Here is an 8,158-nt window from a genome sequence, read left to right as displayed (position 1 = left end):
AAATTATAATATTATTTTAATTTTTTTTTATATAATTTGTTAATTGATTTTTTACTTTAATTTTTTCCAACTTTTATAAATTTTTAGCTTAATAATCACATTAATGATGAAATTGAAACCTCATTATTTAGGTTTTTTTTTTCAATTTACAATATTATTTAGTTGTTTCGCTAACGTGTTATTAATTAAAAATTGTTTCAAGTGATTTTAGAAAAAATGTATCCCATTTATTATTTTTTAATTTTTATTATATTTTCATTTGCACTTATTTCACTTATTATTATTATTWTTTTTTTAATTTATGATATTTATTGTTTATATTAGGCTCTTCAAAGCTTCTAAGCCCCGGTACCACGAATTTTCGAACTTGCTAAATGCATTTTTTTTTAGCTTTTCTCATTGTCTTAAAAAGCGATTAGCTAACGGAATGTTATGCCATCGAGACGACTGACTAACGCCGCTATACATTTTCAAGTTTACCGCAGCCGCCCAAGGAAGCGCCATTGAGTGTGTGTGGCGCACACATAGTGAATAGCAAAACAACAAACAGAAAATAAGCGAAAAAATCAATAACAAACAAAAACAAATATGTTTGCAAAAATCACCTTTTGTCTTATACGCTTTCCGCAAAAATTGAATCAAGTCCGAAGAACACACAAATTAAAATAATAAAAAAGAATTAATTGAACACACACACACACACTTAGATATCTGTTTCGAAAACCACTGTTAGCACAATTTTTTCACATTGCATTAACGCTTTTTCATTTGCTGCTATTACAATTTCAAATTAATTAAGGAGGTGTATATTTCTTTAAATTGAACTATATAGATATATTTTTTTTAATCTCACTAAAATTGTTTACTGTGGCATTTTTTCGCAAATTTTTTTATAATTACTTATATATACAATAAGTTTAGCTATATATATTATACACAATTTCTTAGGATTTTTTGCTCTCTTCACTTATATATGTATATGTATTTATTTTTTTCTTTAGCACTGTACAGTTAATATTTGTCCGTGCAGCTTTCTGTTATTTCAGAAAGACGTCCGTCTCGACAAAAGCGCCACAGAAACTAATCAAGAATGAAAAATTTATAACATTCGTAACCGAATAAACGAGCGCGTTTTACTCGCTGGCGACCTGCTGAAGCTGTGCGAGATTGGCAGAATGGGGCAATCCATAAAGCAAATCTCTCTGCTTGTTGTGTGTTGTTGCAGTTAAAAAAGGTAGTCGCTTACGTACTAAACCATATACACTGAAGTATACGCGAGTGGCGCTCACTGAAAAACCGCTCCACATTTCCCCGTATATGTACACTTCGGTTGCGCTCAATCTTGTGGCGCCCCACATACACACTCGCACACATGCGCATACATAGGCGAAGAGTCAACAATATAGCTGTTGGCGACGATGTTACGACGACACCAAAAAAGCAGCCAAAGGCGAGGAATGTGTAATAGGTGTACAAGGCGAGCAACTATTGAGCGAGCAAGCCATGACGTACGAACTCGTAGCAAAACCCAACAAAAAAAATCAATCTTGAAATCTTGTGCGCTCTCACAAAAGCTGCAAGCAGTAGTGAGTGGATGAGTTTAAATGCAGCATGAATAGTTTTTCGTATAAAGTTGATACTTAAATGGTGTGGATAGAAAAATAGGTTGCTGTTATTATAATTTTTTTTTGTTTTTATTATTTAGGTGGAGCGCTAGAAGAGGTTGTTGTTGAGCGCTCGCGCCTATCGGCTGAAAAACGACTGTTTTACGGTTGTTTCTCAATGAATTTCGGTGTTATTTTGTGTGAGCGCGCGCCCCGAAAGGTGGTCTGAGAGCGTGTGCGCGCGCCCGAGAGCGTACTAGTAGGTCGCCCGATTGGTTTGCGCCACCAAAACGCTCAATGGCAGCCACAATTTACTAGCTACACTTGTTTTGAAGTTGTTGAGTGTGGAATGTCGATTTTATGCGATTACGTCCGTTCAAACATAATTACAAGTATTGCTCTTATGTATGGGTGTGTGTGTGTGGCTATGCTGGCGCTGCGGTTGGGTGGGATTGCAGGCAAAACTGTTGGGTGAGCTGGCTGTTGGGGCGATTGCTTGCTTGTTAAGTAGATTTGTATTTAAATGAATATGTGTTTGTATGCGTGTGTTAAGGTGCGCTGCCTTTCAAATTGTGCGCCTGCGAATTCTCTGTTTTTGCTTATCGTTTTTAACACACATTTTTGCTTTCGATTTTTTGTTTTCATTTTTTTTTCTTTCTGTTGCTTTCAATTAACCTTCTCGAAAATTGCAACTCACAACAACAATTTAGCCAAGAAAGCACACAAACAAAAACAAAGCGGAGAGCAGCAGAGGAAGATAGCATGACGTTGCAGCATTCAAATAGCCTCAAAGCTGTTTACGGAAACGGAAAAGCGACGCATATACAAAAACAAGCACACACACATACATTCATTTAAATGTATATGCATTGTCACATACAAACAAATATATTTATGTAAATGTTTAACGGCATTACGTTTGCGGCATGAAAATGGAGCACGGCAACGCATTCTTTGTTTAATTTTCGTACGCACTGTGTATATGTGTATTGTTGTTATTATTATTTTTGTTATTTGCTCGTTGCATGAGCTGTTGCCGCTTTTTAAGTGCCACCAATGAGCGCTATCAAAACAAGACTGTACAAAGCGCGATCCAACAAGCAAGAGCGATGTAATAAAAACGCAAACAAAACAAAACATAAAAATAACAACAACAACAATAATAACAAAAACAAAGAGCAGCAAAACAAAGCACACACACAAATGCACTGAAGCCACTTGTGCATTTTGACGCTGTGGGAACAAAACAATAAACTGGCGGCAATCAGACATCTGCAATGCCATGCAAAAGTACAAGCGAAAACACACACACACACACACGCACATGCATGCAGTCAGACACTTTTGAATGCAAAACAAGACAATGTTTACATATTTCTGCATGTATGCGTATATGTAAAGAGAACATTGAGACATTGAGGCCAATGAAGTTGACAACAAGAAAGGGGAATCTTCTAGGCCCACAAGTAGGTGTGTTTTGTGAGTGTGTATGTAAATGTATGTATGTCTGCTGTCTGCCAGTGAAATATTAGTACCTTCTACCTAACTACAAAGCTATGCGCAGCAGTTTACATTGTGGCGAAATAGTGCTGAGACCAGCAATCAGGAAGTGAAAAACTGTAAAACGAAACCCAGAGCGCTCGCCGTAAAAGAGGCAATAAGCGAACGCGAGTCGTAGAGCAGTGAGTGACGTCGCCACTTAAACGAATTTCACTGAGTAAGAATAGACAACAATGTGGCGTTACATGCAGGTATGTATGTACATGCATATGCAAATGTGTAAATGTATGAACTGAAGGATGATTTGACAATTTTTGCCTCCAATTTTTATAAAATTTTGGAAAACGAAACCTGTGGGCGCTGCCATCCCGAGGGCAGAAGCGCGCAAAAGCAGGACGTGGAAAATGTGATAGTAATTGAAAATTAAAACAATAAATTAGTTATGTATAGAGAGTGTGATAATAAACATATATGATACGAGTATAAGAAAATGTTGACGAATCGATATTAAAATCACAAAATTAAAAATATATCCATGTTTGAAAAAATTTATAAAAACCAACGATGTGGCATCATTTCTATGAACAACACTGTATGTGAACCGAAACAACAGCAATAAATTACAACATAAGAAGAATGAAGCCACCAGTAAAGTAGATATGCAGGGACAAGCAGAAGACGTATGGGCGACAAGCGAATAAGCGGAAAAGTAGAATATCAAAAGAAAAAAAAAATACAGAAAAAGAGAAAAATTCGTTCGCCGTCAAAACAAAAAGGTGGCCAAAGCGATTTTGATACAGAGAAACAGAAACCGAAATTAAATCAACTGAAACCGAAACTAGGCTGAGGCAACAGCAACAAGAACAACAGTAATAATAAAAACAAAAGTTACAAGTAACAAGAAACCAAAACAACAAAAGTAACAAAGACAATAACAACAACGAAACAATAACAGCAACAACGACATAAAGATATTACAACAACAAATAAAAATAGCAAAAAAACAAAAACAGTGGCGGTGGCGGTGGCAATCAACGTGAGGCAAGAAAAACACTAACAACAACAACGACAAAATACAATATCGAATAGCAGTAAAAGCTAAACCAAGCAGCGCATAGCGAGGCGATGCGACAGAAAAACAGACAGACAGGCAGCATATACAAACAAATGTAGATAAGCGCAGAAAGTTGCTACAAAACAAAAACACAGAAAAAAAGGAAGCAAGGGGAGGCCCAAGGGCCCAAGAGTTAGCTGAAAAGTCGTACGCGACGGCAGCAGCGACGCCGACGACAACGACGGCATCAAGTGACAGCGCGGGGTGTGGTGTCAGCGAAGAAGATTATGCATTGCATTCGCAACAGAAACAAAAACTGTTGGCAATGTGTTGTAATTGTTGGCTGCCATGTAATGCATTGCTGCTGTTGTTGCCACTGCCACACATGCAACGTGTTGTGTGTTTTCCTTCTAGTGCTTGTCATTGTTGTTGTTGCCTTGACTGCAGTTTTAGTGCGTAGTTGTTGTTGCAGTTGTCGAATTCGTCGTCGTCGTCATTGACGGCTGCCGCACAAGTGAACGGGGCGCGGCGAGAACGAAAATGAAAACGAGGCTGAAAGCAGAAAACATTGTATAGGGGCCTCGAGTTTTTCTATAACCGCTTACATGAGTGCGATTGTACGTGTGCGTGTGTGTGTGCATATTACATTTGCTACAGTCGCGTGAAGGAGAAGGCAACAGATGCGAAGCAAAGAACAAAACAGAGAATTGTAAATTTTCCATAGTTTTACAACACGCACACAGCCACACACACACACACAAACTAACAACGAGTGGTGGCAACAACAAAAATAAACAATAACAAGCCATAAAATGCAGTGACAGCATGAAAAAAGCAGCAAAACAAGAATAAATAAACACGAGGTAATGGAAAACTAGCGCCTGTGTTGCTGCTGCTTCTTTTTCCACAGTAAATACATATGAACATAGATGCATGTGTGTGTATGTGTGCGAGGAAATGGGCGAAAGGGAGTGAAGCGCGCAAAGCGGAATTGAAAAAAGGGCAGTCATAAATTATATAGGTACTTGCGGCGCAGACGCCATTAAAATATGTAATAAAAACCAATAGTTGTTGTAGACAACACACAAGTACTTGCAACAGCCGACGACTCAAGTGTGTGCTACAAGAGCGACGGCAATAAAGGGAGCGAACGGAAGTGCGCCAAGAGATAGAGAAAAATTCCATAAAGGAAATCATGTTACTTCCTATTTTATTGTGCCACAAGCAGGCTGCCATATACACATGCAGATATGTATGTATATAAATTAAATGTTTTTGCGTGTATGTATATGTATGTGAATGTGTGGTGTTTGTGTACATTTTGCGCTTGAACGAGGGCAGTTACCTAGAGCGAATTTAGTTAACAAAACAGAAATTAACATTAAAAGGATAAAGTGATATTCAGGTGTCTACCATAAACAAACCGTTAAGTTGCGCCAAATGTCATTAGGGTGGGTTTCGGGCACACACACACATCCAAGCAAACGAAGTTTTGGGTGTTAAAGGCAGAGGATTAATAGGAATACATACAAGTTTTGTGCATAAAAAAATGGAATAAGTGTAAACTTTTCATATAAAAAAATATTTCAAAAATTTTGAAAAACTTAAAAAATTTTAATCCGACAAAATATTTTTCTGAACGCAATAACAACCTAACCGTATGACCTACTTAAAATTTAACATTCAAAATTTGTTTTTCTCAAATTAGATACAATTTTTTTTATTCCAATAAAAATCAAATCTCTTTAAGTTAATATTTTAAATTGAAAAATATATTAATAATAAATTATTTCCGTCTAATATTTCTATCAAACAATATTAACCTGCTTTAAAAACAAAGATTTCAAACTCATTTTGAGTTCGGTATCCTTCCACTGTATGGCTTACTATCTAATTCTACGTGGAAATATTGCGCGTACAAATAAATATTGTTTATATACAAATGTAATAAACATTGAAAATCAGAAATTCAAACGACATACCAAGAAACAACAAACAAACATAGTTAAGTGAAAGGCGGAAAGAGCAGAAAGTAAAAGAGGAACTCCAAGCCAAATAGCCAAGTGAAAATAAACAATATGACAGGCAGGCAGGTAGGCGGTAGGCAGTATGCAGCGCAGCGAGCGACAAACGGCAAAAATATGTTTAAGAAACTGGTAAGGCAATCTAAGCTAGAGTAAAATAACTGGAAAGTCAGCGCCAATGCCACAACACAAACAATAATAAAGCAAAATTTCACAATTTACAAAATCAAAACAAAAACAAGAAAAGAAGAAAAACAAAAAATAATTAAGAGATAAAAAAAATTGAAATAAAGAAAAAATATAAATAAACCAAAGTAATAACAAATACAGTTAAAAATAAATGCAACTTAAAACGAAAAAAGCGAAATGATCAACAAAAAAGAAAAACTTAAAACAATGTCAAAAATAAAAAAACACAAACGAAAAAAATATATAAATTAAAAAAATAAACCAAATTCAAATATTTTCGCTTAATTTGCTTTTATTTTTGCGTATTCACTGTGAGATTTGCCTTTTCAATTGCCTTAATTATGTGTCGCTTAAAGCTATGCGTGCCGCTGCTGCATTTTTATAAACACACACACATACACATTTACAAAAATTTCAATCAAGCTCTGCTTGTTTGTTTGTTGTTGCTTTTCGCAACACACTATATTTACATTAATTTCGCATTCCTTTTTGTGTGTGTGATTATTCTTTTATTTATTATCTTTTTTGCAACATTTTCGCATTTTGTTTTGACTGCAGTAAAATTGCTTTATGAGTTTCTTTTGCGCCAGCAGCAGCAGGCAATCGAAACAGCTTGCAAATAACAAGATAAACGGCGAAGAAAGAGAAGACCAAAAGTCCAAACTACCGACACAGGCAGGCAGGAAGACAGACAGACAACAAGCCAGTCAGCCTGGTTAGGTCGTCAGTGCGTCGGTTTGTTATGACTGTCCAAAAGTAGCTGGCGCTGACGCTGGCGATGACGACGACGACAATGACCTGGATTTATGTGTGTGCATGTTGTTGTTGGCGTTGTTGTCGCTATTGTGTTGTTATTATTATTGTGTATTTTTACAGTTACTGTTGTTATTATTATTGTTGCTGCTTACACTGCAGCATTCGTGGAATTTCTTTTGGCCGTCGTACACAAACACAATTACACACACACAAGTAAGTATAATCTTTATTTTGTTATTCTTGTGTGGCCTTTATTATTGTTGTTTACCGAAATATTTTGCTGTTTTTAGTTATCTTTTCGAAAAAGACGTACAAAAACAAAAAATTTAGAAAAACAAAGCAACTGTAAATGATTACATTGTATTAGCTGCGTTCTGCGCTCTCCTCTTTTTGTGCGCTGCAGCCGAAATTTCCGTATTTATTTATATACCTTAATAATAAATAATATATTTCTTCTATATCTAGCTTTATGCTATCAATTTTGCTTTCTGGCAAGGTGTTTTTCCCGTTAGAAATATTTTTAGTTTTGTATTTGTTTTTTATTTTCAGGTTTTCAAGTGTATTTCCTTTTTAATTTTATAAAATTTTTTATTTAAATTTTTAAAAATTGAAATTTTTATAAAAGAAAAAAATAGTTAATGTAAACACACAAAAATTATTAATTAAATTAAAAACCAGCGTAGAAGCGTATAAATAAATAAAAATCATTTGTCTCTACACCAGATGTTTTTTTTTTAATATTTCATCATAAAATCTACTAAAACCCTATAAAACAAAAAAGTTAGAGCTTATTGCACAATATTGTATCTTCTCGCAGCACAATACACAACAATTTTCGAGTACATATAGTAGTGCCACTTATTTATTGATAATAAATCAGAATTCCAACTAAACAAAGTGTTTACCAAAAATGAAAATATATTTCGGTATTATTACAAATTTTATTAAAAAAGAGTTTTTAAACAACTTTCTGATGCCTTAAAAGACTATATAACTTTTAACTGCTGTTTATATTTTGTTATAATATTAAT

At 35.1% G+C, this 8,158-nt stretch overlaps 1 protein-coding gene across 4 annotated transcripts in view; it reads right to left on the bottom strand.

Moving 5' to 3' along the window:
- LOC108976794 (3-phosphoinositide-dependent protein kinase 1) overlaps window positions 1-8,158 on the bottom strand; it is a 47,709-nt gene that overhangs the window by 37,840 nt on the left and 1,711 nt on the right. For 2 of the 4 annotated variants that reach the window (XM_018946129.1, XM_018946133.1), the window contains exon 1: window positions 606-790. The exons of the other annotated variants lie outside the window; for them this stretch is intronic. The gene's annotated coding sequence lies outside the window, so the exon portion shown is untranslated. Of the gene's footprint in view, window positions 1-605; window positions 791-8,158 lie in introns of those variants that run through there. 4 annotated transcript variants of the gene reach the window in all.

The sequence above is a fragment of the Bactrocera latifrons genome, unplaced genomic scaffold, assembly GCF_001853355.1.
Source record: "Bactrocera latifrons isolate USDA-ARS-PBARC rearing strain unplaced genomic scaffold, ASM185335v1 scaffold_8, whole genome shotgun sequence".
NCBI classification, from domain to species: Eukaryota; Metazoa; Arthropoda; class Insecta; order Diptera; family Tephritidae; genus Bactrocera; species Bactrocera latifrons.
The sequence above is the reverse complement of the archived record's forward strand: the minus strand, read 5'-3'. Positions and strand labels throughout refer to the sequence as shown.